Below are 22605 nucleotides of genomic sequence, written 5' to 3' on the forward strand. Positions count from 1 at the left end.
CTGGATGACGAATTAACTGGGAACAAAACCCGATTCAGCAGAAGTGAAGGAACAGCAGTTTTGAATAAGACCCCGGCAGACAAAAAAAAAGACTCGGCGCGGCCAAGATAAAGTTTTGCTGTCTCCATTCCCCCTTGTTACACACGTCCTATCACATGGACGAGCCTTTTAAACAGGGCTGGGATTGTGTCCGTGCGGCTGCCAATAGGCGGTATTGTGTGCGGGGTTAATTACTGGCAAGGCGGGAAACGGACAAAGTAAGTTAAGATAGCTGGGAAACCACATTTCTAGGTCCGTATCACGTAGCCATGTTTCATGTTCTCTACAAAAGACAACATTACCACCCGCAAATTAGCTTCCCCCCCACAACTGGCCTGCAAGTGTAAAAAGAAGTTAAAACAGGTAGAGTATTAACTGTGTTGACAGTGGGAGACATATTTCCCCCAAAATATTTGATTGAATAGTAATATAGATAATGATAATAACAGTAATTTAAAGTTATAATAAAGAAATATCAAGCCAGAATAAAAAAAAAAAAGTTAACCAAAACAATACAGCTTTGTTAACAAGCAACTAACCAAAGGTCAGCTCGGTGACTATAACTATGGTTGCACACATTTTTGGTTGAATTAAATATTTACAATGGAATGTCAGGAAAGTGTGAAAAAAGTGAAGGGGATTTATGATGAATTGTGTCTTTTCTGAATTATAAATGTCGGATACAAGTATTATTTTGGATGCTTTTTATGCAGTTTTGAAGCGATTGGAGAGTGTGGGGGCCGGTATATTTAAGCTATATATATATATATATATATATATATATATATATATATATATATATATATATATATATATATATATATATATATATATATATACTGTATGTGTGTGTGTGTATATATATATATATATGTATGTATATATATATATATATATATATATATCATTCTTGCCAACCTTGAGACCTCCGAATTCAGGAGATGGGGGGTGTTAAGGTGGGCGGGGTTTGGGGGGGCGATGTTTGGTGGTCGCGGGGGGTGTATATTGTAACGTCCCGGAATAGTTAGTGCTGCAAGGGGTTCTGGGTATTTGTTCTGTTGTGTTTATGTTGTGTTACGGTGCGGATGTTCTCCCGAAATGTGTTTGTCATTCTTTTTTGGTGTGGGTTCACAGTGTGGCGCGTATTTGTGACAGTGTTAAAGTTGTTTATACGGCCACCCTCAGTGTGACCTGTATGGCTGTTGATCAAGTATGAATTGCATTCACTTATGTGTGTGTAAAAGCCGCTTATAATATGTGACTGGGCCGGCACGCTGTTTGTATGGAGGAAAAGCGGACGTGACGACAGGTTGTAGAGGACGCTAAAGGCAGTGCCTTTAAGGCACGCCCCCAATAATGTTGTACGGGTGAAATCGGGAACAATTCGGGAGAATAATTGCCCCGGGAGATTTTCGGGAGGGGCACTGAAATTCGGGAGTCTCCCGGGAAAATCGGGAGGGTTGGCAAGTATGATATGTATATACTGTATATACCAAATATGTGGCCAAACAGCTCAATTTATGTTTCATCTGACCACAGAACTTTTCTCCAGAAGGTCTTATCTTTGTCCATGTGATGTCAGATGAAACGAAAATTGAGCTGTTTGGCCACGATACCTATCAATATGTTTGGAGGAGAAAAGATGAGGCCTTTAATCCCAGTAACACCATGCCCACCGTCAAGCAGGGTGGCGGTAGTATTATGTTCTGGTCCTGTTTTGCTACCAATGGAACTGGTGCTCTAAATGGGACAATGAAAAAGGAGAATTATCTCCAAATTCTTCAGGAAAACCTAAAATCATCAGCCCGGAGGTTGGGTCTTGGGCGCAGTTGGGTGTTCCAACAGGACAATGACCCCCAAAACACGTCAAAAGTGGTAAAGGAATGGCTAAGTCAGACTAGATTTAAGGTTTCCCTTCCCAAAGTCCTGACTTAAACATGTGGACAATGCTGAAGAAACAAGTCCATGTCAGAAAGCGAACAAATTTAGCTGAACTGCACCAATTCTGTCAAGAGGAGTGGTTAAAAATTCAACCAGAAGCTTGCCAGAAGCTTGTGGATGGCTACCAAAAGTGAAACACAGCAAAAATGTAACAAACACAGCAAAATATGAACGTAAAGGGTAAAAAAAACCCACTTACAATCTGATAGATTACTAAACTTTAGAACTTTGGTGTAGAAATCTCCTTCTGGGTCTGTCCCTGACACCTGCATTTCAGGCTAGCCACTATGGAAACACTCCGTGGAAACGCACCCCACCCACACTGCTTGCTGCCTCGTCTGAGCTGCTGTGATTTAGATTACCATAGTAACTAATTAGATTACCATAGTAACTCGTATGTCATGCAAAAGCGCAGATTCCAACCATTGAAATACTTTTTTATAGCTCAAGTAATTTAAAAACATCACTGCACATCATAATGGCAGCTACAGTTTCGATCTCAAAGATCTAAAATAAATATTTGGGAATGTCCAGTGAGCCAGATTGAAAAGCTTAATGGGCCGCATGTGGCCCCCGAGCCTTAATTTGCCCAAGTCTGGTATAGAATGTTTATAAAGTTTATTTTTGACTGTGTTTGTAAAAAAAAAAATTGCGGCGATGACTTAAAAATATTTATTTAAACAGTGTGCATTATCAAAAGATAAAATATTTAGAGAAGGTGGGGCGTGGTTTAATTTTCAATCTGGGAACGCCTCTGCAAAATAACATTTTGCCGACAGAATTAAATCAACTGGTTATAAATGTGACTGTGGAGCAAAATGTATGCAAACTTTACATCAAAACATTACATACTATCTAGACCAGTGGTTCTTAACCTTGTTGGAGGTACTGAACCCCGCCAGTTTCATATGTGCATTCACCGAACCCTTCTTTAGTGAAAAATAAAGACAAATTCAAGACAAAGTTATATGTTTTTGGTAACACTTTAGTATGGGGAACATATTAGAGTTATTTAAACACTAGGGGAACATATTCTAAGTAATACAGACTTAATTTAGAGTTATTTGGTTAGGGATAGGGTCAGAGGGTTAGGGTTATAATAAGGCTATGCGGAATAAGGCATTACTAAGTACTTAATAATGACTAGTAAAGAGCCGGTATGCTACTAATTTGCATGTTAACAAGCAACTAATTGATGGTGAATATGTTCCCCATACTAAAGTGTTACCATGTTTTTTTACTGGTGCATAAAATGAACCGTGCATGAACATCACCTTGTTCAAACAACAAAACCAACACAGTGCATAAACTCACAACAAATTACACACCTGCAAACCAGTCAGCTGTTGCCGTATCCGTAATATGCCGATAAGGAGAAGTTAGTATTTACACGATGAGTCGGGTGTGTTTTGACCTCCGCCGAACCCCTGAGGCCGACTCACCGAACCCCTAGGGTTCGATCGAACCCAGGTTAGGAACCACTGATCTAGACCATGATGAAGTGTTTTAAATGTAGACTGAACAAAAATATAAATGCAACACTTTTGTTTTCGCTCCCATTTTTATTGAGTTGAACTCAAAGATCTAAAATTTTACTAAATACACAAAATACCTATTGTTCACTGTCTAAATCTGTCCATCAATCCATTTTCTACCGCTTATTCCCAGTGTTGGGACTAACGCGTTACAAAGTAACGCGTTACTGTAACGCCGTTAGTTTCGGCGGTAACTAGTAATCTAACGCGTTATTTTTTTTTATTCAGTAATTTAGTTACCGTTACTACATGATGCGTTACTGCGTTATTTTTACGTTACTTTTGATGTAGTATCGGCTAGAAACAGAAGCGCTGCGGTGTCGTTCTTCTGAATCTTCCTCTGTCACAAGCCGGAGAGAAGAAAAGAGGCGCGGTCTATGTATGTGTGTGTGTGTGTGATCCGCGGTTTGATATATGAAACAAAAAAAAAAGGTTGTTGGCACATTCAGTCCACACACAGCGTGGTCATGGCGAGCGGAGTAACAGAGGAGCTTGAACGCCCCACGCCATTTAATCGGTGTGTTTATAGGTGCAGACTCGGTTGTGCAAAACGAGGGTTTTAAACACATGCTGAACATGCTTGAACCACGTTACGACATCCCGTCGCGCACCCACTTCAGCAATAAGATTGTGCCAGATCTTTATGAGCAGGAGAAGAAAAAACTATCCCGAGTCATCTGTTGCGCTCATGACAGACGGGTGGACGTCCAGGGGAACTATAAGCGCTCACTTCATCACAGCAGACTGGGAGATGAGAAGACACGCCCCCTCTACGAGAGTTGCCTTGCGCAGGTACTGACACAAGCAGTGGAGGAATGGAAGATAAAGATATCCCAGTCACACGTGATAATGCCAAAAATCAAATAATTTTCAGAGAATGAGGCAGGACTGGGACCACAGATAGGTGCTTTGCACATGTAGTGAATTTGGCATCACAGAAGGGAATCTCAGTCAATAGGATGGAGCGCCTCTTTGGGAGGATCAGGAAGGTTTCCTACTTCCACCCAAGCACAACAGCTGCTCATGTGCTTAAGACAAAGCAAGAAATGCTAAAGCTGCCTGCTCATACATGATGTCCCAACGAGGTGGAACTCCACTTATGATATGTTGGAGCAGCAGGCAGCTATATACTCTGCATTGACCCACAACACCCTGAAGACAAATGTCACCCTGTCTGATGATGATGTGAGAGTGGCAGATGAGGTCCTCCAGGTGCTTAAACCCCTCAAAAGTGTTCCATCTCTACTGAGCACTAAAACTTCACCATCTGTGTCAATGATCCTGCCACTGAAAACAAGTATTCTAAAATCCATGGCTCCAAGTGTGGAAGACAGCAGCATCACTCCAGATGTCAGGCTTTATTTCACTACCTATGTTTCAAGGAAGATGATGTTTCTTCTTATGTTGCACTTAAACTTGTTTTTTATTAATGGTCATTGGTCCAAGTTTAAAGAAAGGAGGAATGCCTTTTTATGTTGCACTGTTTTTCATTAATTATGTTAAAAGGAAAATAAAAATGCATGTCAAGTTGATCAACAGATTGTATTATTCTCCAGTACAGTACTGAAATGAAGGCAAAAAGGGCATTAATGGGAGCTTTAAAAAAAACTAAATAGTTACTTTTCACAGTAACGCATTACTTTTTGGTGTAAGTAACTGAGTTAGTAACTGAGTTACTTTTGAAATAAAGTAACTATTAACTGTAACTAGTTACTGGTTTTCAGTAACTAACCCAACACTGCTTATTCCCTTCGGGATCGCGGGGGGCGCTGGAGCCTTGTCTAAATCTGTATTAGTGAGAATTTTTTCTTTGCCAAGATAATCCATCCAACCTGTGGCATATCAAGATGCTGATTAAACAGGATGATTATTGCACAGGTATACCTGATGATGCACACAATAAAAGACCACTCTGAAATGTGCAGTTTTGTCACACAGCACAATGCCACAGATGTCGCAAGTTTTAAGGGAGCGTGCAGATGGCATGCTGACTGCAGGAATGTCCACCAGAGCTTCGCCCGTAAATGTAATGTTCATTTCTCTACCATAAGCCGTCTCCAAAGATCTTTCAGAGAATTTGGCAGATCACTTGTAACCACACCAGCCCAGGACCTCCACATACAGCAGGTGCACCTCCATGATCGTCTGAGACCAGCCACCCGGACAGCTGCTGCAACAATTGGTTTGCATAACCAAACCATTGCTGCACAAACTGTGAGAAACTGTCTCAGGGAAGCTCATCTGCATGCTCGATATTCTCATTGGGGTCTCGACCTGACCATAGACCCACAAAAGTGATAATGACTGTATCCTTCATCAAAGGAACATATTACAGACGGCCACTAAATCCAAAAACAAGCAAATGTCCAAATGTTAAAACAGAACAAGGAGTTTATGTAAGCTCTCTGGGGGCTGGCCAGGAGGGTGGGGCCAGTAGTAGAGTAGCGCCACGGGCTGTGGTTGAGCATCTGCAAATAATGCAGGAACAAGATGCGACGTGGACGAGGCTCAGGGCTGATGCACACCTGGAACAGGGACTGGACAAGTTGTCGACGTCTTGTCCTTTTCTAAATCGGCAGATAGCGCCCTCCTGTTTGCCTGACACAGCAAGGCATGACAGCTTCAGGCCAGCAGTTGCCCAAATTCAGCCTTTCTTTGGTCAAGCACCCTGGGCGTGGACTCGACTCTGCTATCCAAGCTACGTTTTATATTGTACCTAAGGTGTACCTCCATGAACCCTGTTTTTTATTCAATTTTGGAAGATAATCTTGTTTTTGGAGATCAAGACGTCTGGAATCTGTATTATATATACAGTATTAGATGGAGGTAACGTGACAGAGGTGGTACAGCACCTGAAATCCGGGAAAATATGTGTGAACTTTGTCTGGGCAATTGTTGCTCTGCAACAACGTTTTTTATAAGTCACACCAGACAGTGGCGATTACATCACCTAATCATCTGATAGCAAGATTGCATAACTTTCAGTAAACATGAAAACAGTTACAACAATATATCACCTTGCAGGGTTATGTGCAACATGCACAGATTACCAAATGTGAGATAGACTTGGGTAACATTTTTGCAGGATTTCTCTGTAAGAGGTGATCACACATCAATGAATATCATTGCTTTGTAAAAAGCCCACACAGTTATGGCATAAATCAGCATTTGCTTGGTTTTGTATGAAAGGCAAAGGGCAAATGCATAAATGCCAGACCTACTGTTGACGTCAAAATTCGCCATTTTGCAAAAGGTATGTAAAAAGAATGCACATTGAGGTGCAAATTTTAGAGAAAACTATACCTCTTAACTAAAAAGCCTTGTCAATTAAATCCCAGAAAAATACCTTTTTGGACTCTTAGCAAGATGGCGCGTCCATTCAATATGCCCTGTATGAATGTACTTTGGCCTGCTAACAAAGTGAGGCATCCTGCCAGGACCCAAGCCTCTCTCTTTAACGACCCTCTCACATGCAAACTAGTCCATCATTAAGCTCATTTGTGGCCTCGCCTTATCGCCTCCGCGCTGACCTCTTTCACACCTTTGCTTCTAAGTAGCTACGAACGACTTGCTGCTGTCCCCACCATCTATCTAGTCCATATATGTGGCACAAAGCACTGAACATGAATATACAGCACTTTTTTAGGAATTAACTGGTAATTTGTGGTAATATATACAGCACTACTACTGCAGACAACTAACTCCCCGATGGTCCAACCGAGCACCTCTCCATCCAAGCCTGTTTGTAACAAATGCCTGCTTCCATCACACATTCCCTTTTAACTCCTTTACTACTCCTCTCCTTGCAATTGATCCCCTCGCCCTTTTCTGCCAGCGGCCATTGAGCACAGACGAGGCTTTTGTGTTGCGAGTGAGTGGTCGGATAATAGCTACTGAGCAGTTATCGCCTCTCCATACCTGGCTCATTAATTAGGCTTAATGGTCAAAGATATAGCGACGCTCTTGTGCCGCAATGATGTTTATGAGCAGACACTTGTTGTCTTTTATTGTGTGGACGCTGTCGGTGGAAAGGGGGGTATTGTTGGAGGCGACAAGACGCTGTTTTATCTCAGCATTGACGCGGAGGATTAACAATGGAGCCTGAAACAATGAAGCTTTGGTACACAGTTATTCAACTAAATTGTTCTGGGTGCCACATTGTGGCCAACGATTCTCTATGTGACAGGAGCAAAAAACACCAGTCAAAGATTATATACCATGACAGGAGCACTGTTCTGTAAAAACACGAGTCCGAGCCAGTGCAACAACATTTAGTTCTAATATGTTTTGCTAATGCAATCTGAATGACAAAGTCTGTGCATGTCGAGTCAAAGATCCTCTTTTTGCTGTTTCTAAGGCTATGTCTACCCTTATGTCCCCTTTAAAGGCCTACTGAAATGCGATTTTCTTATTTAAACGGGGATAGCAGGTCCATTCTATGTGTCATACTTGATCATTTCGCGATATTGCCATATTTTTGCTGAAAGGATTTAGTAGAGAACATCGACGATAAAGTTTGCAACTTTTGGTCGCTGATAAAAAAGCCTTGCCTCTACCGGAAGTAGCAGACGATATGCGCGTGACGTCACAGGTTGTGGAGCTCCTCACATCTGCACATTGTTTACAATCATGGCCACCAGCAGCGAGAGCGATTCGGACCGAGAAAGCGACGAGTTCCCCATTAATTTGAGCGAGGATGAAAGATTTGTGGATGAGGAAAGTGAGAATGAAGGACTAGAGGGCAGTGGGAGCGATTCAGATAGGGAAGATGCTGTGAGAGGCGGGTGGGACCTGATATTCAGCTGGGAATGACTAAAACAGTAAATAAACACAAGACATATATATACTCTATTAGCCACAACACAACCAGGCTTATATTTAATATTCCACAAATTAATCCCGCATAACAAACAGCTCCCCCCTCCCGTCCATACAACCCGTCAATACAACTCAAACACCTGCACAACACACTCAATCCCACAGCCCAAAGTACCGTTCACCTCCCCAAAGTTCATACAGCACATATATTTCCCCAAAGTCCCCAAAGTTACGTACGTGACATGCACATAGCGGCACGCACGTACGGGCAAGCGATCAAATGTTTGGAAGCCGCAGCTGCATGCGTACTCACGGTACCGCGTCTGCGCATCCAACTCAAAGTCCTCCTGGTAAGAGTCTCTGTTGTCCCAGGTCTCCACAGGCCAATGGTAAAGCTTGACTGTCATCTTTCGGGAATGTAAACAATGAAACACCGGCTATGTTTGTGTTGCTGCAGCCGCCCGCAATACACCACTTCCCACCTACAGCTTTCTTCTTTGCTGTCTCCATTGTTCATTGAACAATTTGCAAAAGATTCACCAACACAGATGTCCAGAATACTGTGGAATTTTGTGATGAAAACAGACTACTTAATAGCTGGCCACCATGCTGTCCCAAAATGTCCTCTACAATCCGTGACGTCACGGGCCGGCGTCATCATACCGAGACGTTTTCAGCATGATATTTTGCGCGAAATTTAAAATTGCACTTTAGTAAGCTAACCCTGCCGTATTGGCATGTGTTGCAATGTTAAGATTTCATCATTGATATATAAACTATCAGACTGCGTGGTCAGTAGTAATGGGTTTCAGTAGGCCTTTAAACTAATAATTATTTAGCCTAAGCCCCGTTTCAGCCACACTAAACTATTGTTTAAGGTCCCCCTCCTCTGACTCTTTTTTACGCCGTGTATTTCTTGAATCTCCGGCTCTTAGCTTTGTATGGACTAATTGATCGTTTACAAACTGAGTTCGGAGAGGAAGGGACACCAGAAAGACTGCACCCCACACAGGAAGTAACGTCAGAAAGAACGCGCCGCAGCCAGCTTCATAATAAAGTGGTTTCGTAACTCGGAGCTAGACCACTGGAAATATGGAAGCGAGTCATCCAGACATGCCCGTGTTTCTCCTTCCGTCTGTACAGACGCTTGTGGAAATCACACATGAATACCTTAAGAGAAAGCGATTGTAGCTATTTCGGATACAACACTTCTCAGACGGCAAGAGAACATTCGAATGTCCAGGTCAGCTGTGATTCTACTTACCGAAAAACTTTGTCCATTTGTCGAAGGAGCGACAACGAGAATGCGGGCTCCCGTGGATGTGATAAAAAAGGTAGCGTGTGCTACGGGGGAAGACTACGGAAAACAGCGAATACATTTGGACTGGCAAAGCAGACTATATCAGTTATTGTCCGCCATGTATGACGCAGACTCAACGTCTAGGTCCAGAGTATATAAAGTCACCAAAAACGAACGGCCAATGAAGGTGAAGGCAAAAGAGTGAGGAGTGTCCTGACCAGATATCTAGATCCCGAGATTGATTTTTGTAAAATGTTCTTTATCACATTGTGTACTTTCACGTGTCCAATAAAGATTATGATGGCTCAGGTGTGATTCACTACAATAGGGCCCCACAGCACACTGGATTCCAGTTAATTGAAATACCACAACACTGGATATTGTTCAGATTAGTTAAATGTAAGAACTTGCACACAAAGCAACACTGGAGGTGACTATGACGTGCGCATTTTCCGCGCATGCGTACTAGGTCGCGTTGCGCCGGTGGAAGCAGGTGGGGAGGGGGTCTTAAACGACCATTGTGTGTGTGTGGACAAGGATAAGGTTAGGTGGGATTTACCCTGGATAACCTTAGTTTAGAAGGGGCCTGAGGACTGACTGCAAAAACGGTGGTCAACGATGGTCTTTGTGACAGGAACAATGTTGAAGGGCTGACAGCAGAAAATACTCGTCAAAGGTCCTCTCAGCTGTTTTTGAGGACTGACTGCAAAAAACCTAGTCAAGGATCCTCTATGTCACTGGTGTCCAACCGACGCTCCCTGACGCATTTGCGCACAGAAACATTAAAGAATTTATAAACGACCGCACTTTTTACTGTCCCTCTGGATGCACCAATAGGCTTTTTCATAGTCGTATGATAAAACTCATGTTGGAAGTCGCCATTTCTTATATTTGTTATATATTTTTTGTTTACATGAGACAATGGACATTAATGAACATAGAAAAAGTAAACTTTCCAGATTGTAGCCAAAGGCTAATTACCATTTGCATTTTCTGGCAGGTTGAAGGTGTATAACATGTACCATCAACCTGCAGGGGACCATCTCAACACAGAGCCCAGGGCTACCGCTAATTCAGCGCTATGGTAAGTGGTATTTATTTCAGTAGAACCATCTTAAAACTAATTTGTATACTATTGATTGATTGATATTTTATCTGTATCTCATCTGTATTTATCTGCCACACGTGAAAAGCCGGTCCGTAAAAAATAATGCCAACATTATACCTTCTTCTGGTTGGGGTACCTGGAGTGCACTGCTGTTTGTTAAGAGCCGTCTGCAATAAAAGCACTAGTCAAAGATCCTGTGTCAGAAGCGCTCTTGTTTTTTTAAGGACTTAAAAACTTAAAACCTCTCTTAAGACTAGATTTTGGCGGCGCCAATGGACCAAAGCGGTAGTGTTTTGCCTGAGGAAAAAACACATTTCCCAAGAGGACCAGTGCATAAGGTTAGTCAGTTAGTATGACGGTTTTGTCTACAGTAGGAACCTTCATATTTTACTCTAACTCTATATTTGCGGTTTGCAGTCATTGCATTGTTGTTTTTTTTTATACAGTTCTTGTGTGTCAGTGTGGAACTGCAAACTATCAAGCTGGTGGCTATTTATTGCTACCACACAATTTTCCGATAGCTAATATTAGTATTATCATTTTGATTTCCATCCATCCATTCATTTTCTACCGCTTGTAGGTCTGAAATCCCTCCTTGTCTTTGAGCTCACGCCAGCGAGTAAAAGCCAGGCCAATGCTGATCCTTGACGGTCCTTTTATCCGGGTAGCCTCCCTTTTTTTTGTTTCTTTGGTTGTTTTGAAGCTCCTGCCATGACAGCAGTAATTGCACATAGGCGTTCGCATCGACTTCCGTCTTTTTAACAAATTAGGAAAGGGGGTGTGACGTATGCCGTAAAGCAAGTCAGCATATTTGTAGTATTTTGTGTGGCGGGGTTCCTGCCACCCTCCTCAAAGTCACCTAGTGCCAGTAAAAGTGATACAGACCCCCTCATTCAACTAGTTGTAAGTCCATGTATAATCCCAAAAGTTATGAACATATTTTATGAAGGTTGAAAAGTTACTGAGCGCTGCTTTAAACCACTCATCAAAAACTGTCTATCTGTTGTTATTAAGATTCTACTGAAAACAATACCACAGTCAAATGTGCTTTTTTTTTGGTGTTCTAAGTACTGATTGCTTCTATTTTTAAGGACATACTGCAAAGAAACACTGGTCAAAGGTCCTGTGTCAGACGTGTTTTATTTGTTAAGGACACACTGGGAAAAAACACGAGTCAAAGATCCTGTGTCTCAGATCTGCTGTTTTTAAGAACTTACTTCAAAAATGTTGGACAAGGATGCTGCTCGATCATTCTGCCGTATCAAAGGTTTTCTATTTGACAAAAACAAAACACTGCTTCTGATTGTCTACATGAGAGCAGGGCTCTGTTGTTTGTGTGAGGTCTGATTGCAAGAAAATAACTAAGATCCATCCCTGCTGTTTTTGAGGACCGACTACATAAAGGTCCTCTATGTTACAGTAGCATTCTGCCATTTTTAGGGGATCTACTGCAAAACAAACATTGTCAAAAATCCCCTTTTTGAAGACCGACCACAAAAACGTGAATCAAAGATCCTGTATTAGAGCGCTCTACTGTTTTTTAAAGGGGAACATTATCACCAGACCTATGTAAGCGTCAATATATACCTTGATGTTGCAGAAAAAGACCATATATTTTTTTAACCAATTTACGAACTCTAAATGGGTGAATTTTGGCGAATTAAATGCCTTTCTATCATTCGCTCTCGGAGCGATGACGTCACAACGTGACGTCACATCGGGAAGCGATCCGCCATTTTCTCACTTTCGTCTGTGTGTTGTCGGAGGGTGTAACAACACGAACAGGGATGGATTCAAGTTGCACCAGTGGCCCAAAGATGCGAAAGTGGCAAGAAATTGGACGAAATTTGTTCAAAATACGAGGGTGTGGGGAAAGCCGACGAAATGTTCAGTCGTTTGTTCCGCACACTTTACCGACGAAAGCTATGCTACGACAGAGATGGCAAGAATGTGTGGATATCCTGCGACACTCAAAGCAGATGCATATCCAACGATAAAGTCAAAGAAATCTTCCGCCAGACCCCCATTGAATCTGCCGGAGTGTGTGAGCTATTCAGGGACAACGAACCTCGGTAGCACGGCAAGCAATGGCGGCAGTTTGTTCCCGCAGACGAGCGAGCTAAACCCCCTGGATGTCTTGGCTCACACCGTCCCTTATGCCACCGAAGATGATCAAGAGAAGAATATCGACCCTAGCTTCCCTGGCCTGCTGACATCAACTCCAAAACTGGACAGATCAGCTTTCAGGAATAAAGAGCGGATGAGGGTATGTCTACATAATATATTAATCGATGAAAACTTTATTCATTACTCGCGGTTTTACGTAAATTATTATACATAAACTGTGTTTACCAATAATTTAGCTTAAAAACATTTATTTTTTTCAATCATTCGAATACATTCGGGTAGTCTTGTGTAATGCAGTATTTTGTGTCTATTTAGGTATGGTTAACCTGAGTGCTGAAATTGTGGAAAAATATATGTTCTTAGCGCGTCTGAAATGGGCTGTCTGCACTCTCAAAGTGCATGTTGTTGCCAAATGTATTTCATATGCTGTAAACCTAGTTCATAGTTGTTAGTAATTATCTTATCAGACAGTGTTAAGCCGCTGAAATCCGAGTCTGAATCCGAGCTAATGTCGCTATACCTTACTGTTCTATCCGCCGTGTTTGTTTGTATTGGCATCACTGTGTGACGTCACAGGAAAATGGACGGGTATTTATAACGATGGTTAAAATCAGGCACTTTAAAGCTTTTTTTATATTGCGTGATGGGTAAAATTTTGAAAAAAACTTCGAAAAATAAAATAAGCCACTGGGAACTGATTTTTAATGGTTTTAACCCTTCTGAAATTGTGATAATGTTCCCCTTTAAGGCTCCATTGTAAAAACTCTAGTCAAAGACCCCCTATCTATGTGACAGGAGGAAAATAAAAACAAGTCAAAGATCCTCTATACTGTATGACTAGAGTACTATGCTGTTGCAACGTATCCCTCCTTGCTTTCAGTGCTTTATCACATATCCATTTTTTTTGTTTGCTTGGACGGAGAAATGAAAATGGTAAAGATAAGCTTATCACCTCCCCAAAGGCTTAACAGCTGCAGCTCAATTTCCCCTTTTGCTCCCATTTCCATATTTTCTCATTGACGTCCTTTTGTGTCCATTTAAAGCAATAGTAAGTCATAATTAGGGTTAACGCACACACTTAAGTTCAGCGTTGAAATGATCATCATTGCTATGACAACCATGATTCTTTAACTTAGGCACTTTTTGTGTTGCTGTACCAGCCAGGAAACATTGATTGACTTGTTTTAATATTTATATGAGCACTGAAAATGAAACTATCTGTAAAGAAAAGGTGGGAGCATGGACAATGCTAATTTATTGTCACAATAGGCCTTTGTAATAGTTGTATTATTATTTTTGTGTATTTATTACCATATTAACTGTGCTAAACCTATTTTTACACTTTTGTAACTGCTGAGAATGCTAAAATTAACAAAATGATGAATTAATTTTAAAGGGGAGCTATTACGGTTTTAACCTACATTCAACACACCTTCTTGTGGTTTAGCTAATATACATGTTTTCCTGTAAAGTTTCTGTACATTTTGATCATTTATAACCCACTTTCTGCATGTGTCTGCAAGTAGTTTGTGTGTGAAGGGGTTCTCTTTAGATTGTAATTGAAAGCGTCCAAGCTCCACCTTTTTAAAAATGTACACTCAATCAATCAATCAATCAAAGTTTACTTATATAGTCCTAAATCACGAGTGTCTCAAAGGGCTGCACAAGCCACAACGAAATTGTGGCCTGTCAAATCTTAAAGACGTTATTAATTTTTTTTTTAGACACGGTCGAAAATAAACCTCATGAACAAGTCAATGGATTCAGTAGTCAAACAATTAGGTACACTTGCCCACTCTCACATTGATACAAAACTGCATAAAAAAGTTAAAATGTTTTCACTTTTGTGTTTTTATGTGCTTTCCACAATTATATGAAAATAATTGCTCATCTGACTTTTTCTTGTGGTTCCTGAAACTGAGTAGAAGTGAGTTTTTTCCCGTCCGGATTGAATTTTGTATGGGCCTATCTTGACAAAACAGTCATGTGTAAAGTGTCAAATAAACAGGGAAGTATTTACTTCATAAACATCAGAGCAGACGGAAAGGAGCCAGAACAGTCTCACAGCCTAAATCGTAGGGGGAGGAGGTTGCCCCACAGCAGATACTAGAAATGCCCAAATAAGTATGTCCACCACGCTGTGACGTCACACTGTATCTAATGTTTTTTAAAAGACTGCAAAACACAGTGGTCAGAGGCTACCAAAGCTTTGTGCAAGCTTATGTCCAAACCCATGGACATTATGATTTGACACTCAGGCATTGTTTAACGCAGACATTTAACATTGTGGATATGTGTGAAAAAAATCATCACAGGTTCCGTTTAAATAAGCTGTTTAAGGAGCCCATTATGCAAAACCAACTTTTCTAACCTTATGGTACCTACCTATGTGTATTTGATCCAATTGGACTGGGGCTGTACTCTGGCTCCCACGCACACTGGGAGTCAAATATATTGTACATACAAATTCACATATACTCACATACATACATACATACATACATAGGTACCTACGCTCCCACATACATACACAAATACAGTACATATTTACAAACTCAAAGTTTGTACATCCACCCGCACATTCATTATACAAACATACACATACACATACTGTACATATACACTCACTGTACAAACACATATACACATCCTGTACGTATACAAGTACATATGCATTCATACACTCATGTACATAATCACGTTTCATCAAACATATATTAACGTTGTTGCCCTAGGGTAAACTGGGTATAACACATGGCACACTGACAAAGCTTAACCTATTGTTACTATAACAATCTACAAGGTTAATGTAGGTTGCTTCTCTTTCTTCCCCTCCATTTTTCTGCATTCGCTCGTATCTCAAGTTATCATTAAGTACCGTATTTTTCGGACTATAAGTCACAGTTTTTTTCATAGTTTGGCCGGGCTCCAGTGCGACTTATATATGTGTTTTTCCTTTTTTATTATGCATTTTCGGCAGGTGCGACTTATACTCCGAAAAATACGGTATATGTATTGTTGTATTTGAACAACTGTATTGTTGATAATAGAGGTAAATTATTGGTATTGTTCATTATCAATAGCGCTATTTCTATTGATATTTGTATTGATCCATTTGTAGTGTAATAATGCTCATTGTCATTTCTGTATTATTTTTTATTTTCGCTAACTGCTTATTTGCTATCACTTTTACCATCATTTTTGTACATGTGGTATTTGCTGATGTTGCTCTATTGTTGTTGTTGTTGTTGTTTTTGTCTCTCTGTCTAATCCCCCTCTCATCCCCACAATTTCCCCCTCTATCTTCTTTTTTTTTCTCTTTCTATCCCCTCCTGCTCCGGCCCGGCTGCACTAAATGATAATATAAATACATTTAATAAAGTCAAATACAAATAAGGCAACAAGAGATGTATCCCACCCACACTTCTCTTTTGCAAAGTAAATCTGAACAGCCGATATGGGCATCTACATCAACTATATGATTTGCCTGGGAAGCTGGACAAAAAAAAAAAAAAAAAGGATCAGTGCCTACTGTGTTCGGCAATGGACCAGTTCGTAATATAATCCGTTATTACGTGAGCAAAGTGGCTCGTAGCGCAGCTTAGGGCACAGCCAGCTTGAGTCTCTATTGCTTACAAGTAATCGATGCAGCAGTGCAGTGGAGTTGTTGACATGATAAAGAAGAGAAAAGCATTTTATTGTCAGTATACACATGTATATATCAAGGATCTAGCATAGAAGAGTAACAGACTCTGTTTAGGTTTAGCCGTAGCATATACTATAGTACTAGATCCGTAGATTCACTTCTTCTTCCTCACTCTCGTCTGCCCGCGTCATGATGTGGTGACATGATGTGGTGACAGCCCGCTGGTCTCACTGTATCATCTGGGATGTTGTGTTGTTGTGAAAGTCACTGAAAACAGATTGCTGACGGCGATCGCCAATGTATTTAAGTTCCGAAAGCTACAAAACCACAAAACATGGCTGCCGGGGTGGGGACGAAGGTTCACTCAGCGTGACGGGGTGTGGTGAGGAGGTGGTTTAATTGCATCTAACACAGGGGTGTCAAACTCATTTTAGACCGGGGTCCACATGGAGAAAAACCTACTCCCAAGTGGGCCGGACTGGTAAAATCACAGCACGATAATTAAAAAATAAAGACAACTTCAGATTGTTTTCTTTGTTTAAAAATAGAACAAGCACATTCTGAAATTGTACAAATCATAATCTTTTTTTTTTTTTTTTACAATTACCTGTTGCGGTTAATAGTAAATATATACTTTATTTGTGGTTATTTATATTTTCTGAGTAAATTAGGTGATAATGTTCATCAGTCAACTCATTGGTGTTCATTTTCAATCTATCAAGATAAAAAAATTGTTATATCAAAGTCAAGTTACAGGATGTTATTTATGTAGTTTGCTCATTTTACTCGACTGATGTACTAACATCATGTGGTTTATTTTGTACATACGTAGCATCATCTACAAAGATACAAATAATTGCTTATGCGACATCCAGTGGACACATTTAAAACAGCTGTTTCTTTCAGTGAAAAATTTCTGGTTAATTCTTATAGAATATAATATAATAGAATAGAACTTAGGAAACTCATCCCGGGGAACGGATAATACTTGTTCGCGGGCCTGATCCGGCCCTCGGGCCTTACGTTTGACACCCCTGATCTAACAACTCTGTCTTTGTTGTTTAGAAAGACGGAGTCAAAAATTGTCTTAGGTCTGTAAAACAAAATCAATGCAACATTTTCAACAAGGAACCACCATTACATTTTATGTTGACCAAAAGAAAGTGTTTTACATGTAGAAAAAAACAACAACCTAATTGTCATGTCTGTGTGATCATGTTTTGTTTTAGTCATGTTCGGTTTTGTTTTTGGACTTTTTGTGCACTTTTGTTTTGTTTTGTCACCATAGTAACCATTAGTTTTCACCTGTCACGTCACGCACCTGCTTTCACTAATCATGTCTATAGTATTTAAGTTCATTGTTTTCAGTTTGTCGTGCTGGCGACATCCCACATTTATGATCTGCACATTCCTGACACTTTTTCCATGTCCATCGTTCATGCTGCTCCTTTTGTCCATGCCAAGTAAGTTTTGTTTATTAATGCCACAGTTAGTGTTTTTTGTTGTTCATAGTTTCTGCCTTTGTGCAAGTATTTGTTTTCATAGCCAAGTTGTTTCTCCGCCACTGTGCGCGCTTTTCGTTTGTACTTTTTTTTAATAAAATTAAATAAATCATGTACTTACATTCCCGTCTCGCCCGAGCCAACTTTCCGTTGCCTTCTAGAAAAACTAAACCCCAGGACCAAGTCATGACACTAATAAGACCACATTAATTTATTTTTACACTTACATAACCATTGAGAATGCTCAAAGGATTGTCAAATGTAAACAAGATATATTCAAATAAAATGCAAACTTAATTCATTGTTAATTTTTTTTCTTAGCATATTACCAGCGCTTTACGTATTTTGACACTTATATGGCGGTTTAGAATAGATTTTTAAAAATTCTAACCAAAGCATGCTCAAGTAAACATTATTTTGTTTCCACTGCATCAGCAGTGCTTAACTCATGTAACTCTGCCTATGTACGACACACAATTTTGTCATTTTTGCAGATCTGTATGTGAAATTATGAACACATGAAGAAGTTCCACTTACCGTATTTTTCAGACTATAAGACGCAGTTTTTTCATAGTTTGGCCGGACTCCAGTGCGATTTATATATGTTTTTTTCCTTCTTTATTATGCAGTTGCGACTTATACTCCAAAAAATACGGTAACCAAAGTCTGTATGTGCTGCTTCAGTCAATAACGTTGACAATTTGAAGCTAATTAAACGTCTTTGTGTGCTTTTAGTCAACCCAACGAGCATCTTGCAGCAAATTGGCGCTGATAAATGCCGGCTGTCAGGCGGCGCTACACTGCAATGAGTAGTAATATCATTTGACAAGGGGTAAAAGAAAAGCCATAAATACATTTCCTATCTTAAGTCCTATACGGCACAATAGGGCAATGGGGTGTAGTGAGTATGGGGGACATCTTATTGCAGTTTAAAAAATTATTGCAAGGAAATAATACATACATTTCATGAAGGTCAAGTACAACAATGGAGACATATCTGTTGAAGACCAAATAACAGTTGAGCTACTTGACTGAAATATTCCAGTTTATGAGGGAGACAGCTGTGCCCACAGTGGAAAGGTCACACAAAAGAAGGGTTGAGGGGGGCAAGGGCGGTCAGAGAGAAGAAGTTGAACTTTGCTTGTAAAGCACACTCTTGTCCGGATATCTCGGTGAAAGCGGTGAGTATAAATACAAACAAAGATGTAAATATGACAACACGTGTTAACGGTCGCACGAACACGATCCCGGACCAAGATAGGTTGGAGACCACCCCGTTGTTGGCGCCTCACTTGCTGTTGAAACTTTTTTAATTGCTTAACATTTGTTCAAAACCTTCTCGGTCGTTCAAGTGTATATAAGAGCAGAAATACATGAAAGTACAAAGAAATATAAGCATTTTTTCTTGCTCTTATTTTTCATGAACTCAAAAATGTGTTCTGTACATACTCTATCCACCTTTCAGGTGTGACATGCCAAGATGCTGATTAGACAGCATGATTAGGCTGGACTACTGCAACGCACTTCTTATCGGGATCCCCAGCAAAACATCCAGAAGCTGCAATACATACAGAATAGTGCTGCTAGGATCCTGATGAGAGTGCGGAAATATGACCATATCACGCCAACTCTCAAATCCCTTCACTGGCTTCCTGTTCCACTCAGGATTGAATTCAAAGTCTACCTACTAACCCACCAGTGCTTTCATGGAAATGCCCCCCTCTACCTCAAAGAACTACTCACCCCCAAATCCTCCAAACGACACCTCCGCTCCGGACAGGCTAACCTCCTCCAACCTCTGAGGACAAAGCTACGAACAATGGGAGACCGGGCTTTCTGCTCTGCCGCTCCCAGTCTGTGGAACGCTCTCCCTGACCACCTGAGGGCCCCACAGACTGTGGATGCTTTTAAAAAAGGCTTAAAAACCCTTCATTTTAAAAAAGCCTCTTTTTTTTTTTAGATATATGCATACTAGTTTCAGCTATTTGGCTGTTCTAGTTTTTATTTGTATTTATTTTTATTATCTTTTTATTTTTATTTTTGTTTAATACACTATAGCACTTTGAGGTTGTTTACTCAATGTAAAGTGTTTTTTTACAAACAAAATCTATTATTATTATTATTATTATTATTATTATTGCATAACTTTAAATATCCATAACAAAGTGTGAGTTTTTTCCGAAAACCAGTCTGTCAGTATCCATCGTAAACACTATTTGCCTCAATTATGTTCTGTGGCTGAAATGTCTGATGACAAGGGATGTACGGTTATAACAGTACTAAAAAAGGACTGCGGTACTAATGAATTAAAAACTGTACCATACTGCTGTACCATTCTTTTTTTTTTTTCATCGACATGTGTGCCGCAGTGACAATGCTGGCATATGTTAGTCAACACAGGCAACTGCAGCACTTGCAAGCAGAAACAGCGTGAAGACATAAAATAAAAAAAATGTGTATGTGTAAGTGTGTGTGTGTCACTGCCCGATGTGGCAGGCGTGCATTTCTGAGCGCAGCTGCGGATCTGCTGGTGTGTCGTGGTGGGCCGGCTGTGGGTGCCGGGCTGGCTACTCTTGGCCTTTTTTTCTGATGGGGGATTGGCCGGGACGTGCCAGATGGATTGCGGGGATTGGCGGCACTGGGCATTTATGGCGAACAGGCTTTGGGTTGTTTTTTTTGTTTGTTTGTTTGAAAGGGCACGCTTGGGGGCGGTCGGACTGGTGGTGGGTTGACTTGGGTGCCTGATGCCTGCTGAGTTGCAGGTGGTTTCCTCCCTCTCCAGGGGGGCTACGGGCTGTTCGCCTCTCTGAGGTGGTCCCCGGTGCCGTCTGCGGCTGTGTGGGGGTGTATCACTGGGTGTGGTCGGCGGCGCTTTGAGGTGTTTGGTGAGCCTGGGCCAATGTTCGATAGCCCGATTGGCCGGGCGATGGGTGAGGTTGGGGTCCGGAGGTTTGCGATCTCGGTGGTCACCGTATGTGTGCGTTGTTACAGATTGCAGGATTAGTCACTCTTTTCCGTCAATTTTGGCGGGTATTGGTGCTGCGAAGACGCGGTTGGTGGCTACGCGCTGACGGAATTGTAGGGACCTGCTGGCATTGGCTTGCCGGCTGGCTTTGGTGCCGGCATGTGTTGGCGTCTTTCCTCGTTGAGGGGCGTCGTTGTGAGAACGCATTGCTGTCTAGGCAGGTCACATGCGGTGTTCGCGTTAAGCATGGTGGCTGTGCAGTTTTTGCGTGGGGTTGTCACTGTGGACTCCGCAGAGTCGGGTTGGGGCGGTTGGGAACGTTATGGGGCGTTTGCAGATTGAATTTGGGAAGGATAGACATGTTTGGACCTGGGCTTTGGGGGTGGGCCTCCTGGCCGTACGTCTTTGTCGCCTCCTGCATGGGTTGGGGGTCTTTTTGTGGGCTGTGTGGGTTCTCCGCTCCTCCTACCTACAGGACACACACCTATAGGACATTGCGGGATTGGCCTGCGGGGAGTGTCCTGCCAATGCCGTGTGGGGACCTCACTGATGGTGTGAGGATAAGGCATGCTCAGTGTCGACAAGTTTTGCTCTAAATTTCTGGATGTTATAAGACTGTTTTGGTTGACAAGTCATTGTGTGGAAATTGGGAACAGTACATCTTGATTGGAAGACAGGTGGTTGTCCCCCTTTTCAAAAAAGGAGACCAGATGGTGTGTTTTTTCCTAACATGGTGTCCCAAAATGATCCGAAGTGTACGCAAAGGGCTCTGACCTTGGCCCTGCCCTGGACTTTTTGGGTATATTTAAGACCTGATGAGGCCTCTCGGGCATGCCCAGTCGAAAGGAGGCCCCAGGGTAGACCAAGGACACACTGGAGGGATTATACCACAGTTGACCTGGGAACGCCTCAGTGTCTCGCCGGTGGAACTGGAAGAGGTGTCTGGAGACAGAGAAGTTGGCTTCTCTACTGAGAATGCTGGACATGCATATAAGCCGAAGATCATATATTTTACATGTGTAAAAGAAAAAATAAAGCTGTTGAAAAAATATCTCAATTAACAAATAAAAAGTAAAAATCAGAGTTGAGACATCGGTGAAGACACAGAGCATGAAGATGAGCTTCTCTGAGAAAGTTTCTGAGAGTTTTGGAGAAATAATCTGGTTATGCAAAGCAATTGTTGCAGCTTTCCAGGTGGCTCGTCTCAGATGATTCTTGGGATGAAGTTACTGGATGCGAAGCTCCTGGGCTGGTGCGGTTACATGTGGTCTGCACTTGTAAGGCTGGTTAGATGTACTAAACCACAATTTAGTAAAGAGCACTGTCAAAACATTGCTCGAGTGTGACAAATATTCCAGCTTTTTGGGGCTGTGCATGAATGAATATTGTGTCAATACTAGAGTACAAGTATGAAATATACACCAGCTCTTAAGCCTTGGAGACTAAATTGTGACATTGCTAGAGTGCATCAATGACATATAGTCTAGCTCTGATGGTCAAAATTACAACATTGTTCCAGTGCAAGAATGACCTATATTCCAGCTCTAAAAGGATACATTGTGACAATTCCAGAATGCATGATGTAATAACATTTGCAAAACATATTTCTTGGGGGATAAATTGT

At 41.3% G+C, this 22605-nt stretch overlaps 1 long non-coding RNA gene across 1 annotated transcript in view; it reads left to right on the top strand.

The window, feature by feature from the left end:
• LOC133605769 (uncharacterized) overlaps nucleotides 1-19935 on the top strand; it is a 34912-nt gene extending 14977 nt beyond the window's left edge. The window contains exons 2-3 of the long non-coding RNA XR_009815179.1: nucleotides 10634-10717; nucleotides 19482-19935. This is a non-coding gene — a long non-coding RNA (uncharacterized lncRNA). The remainder of the gene's footprint in view (nucleotides 1-10633; nucleotides 10718-19481) is intronic.
• Nucleotides 19936-22605: the final 2670 nt, after the last annotated feature.

Source organism: Nerophis lumbriciformis, linkage group LG05, assembly GCF_033978685.3.
Source record: "Nerophis lumbriciformis linkage group LG05, RoL_Nlum_v2.1, whole genome shotgun sequence".
Classification (NCBI taxonomy): Eukaryota; Metazoa; Chordata; class Actinopteri; order Syngnathiformes; family Syngnathidae; genus Nerophis; species Nerophis lumbriciformis.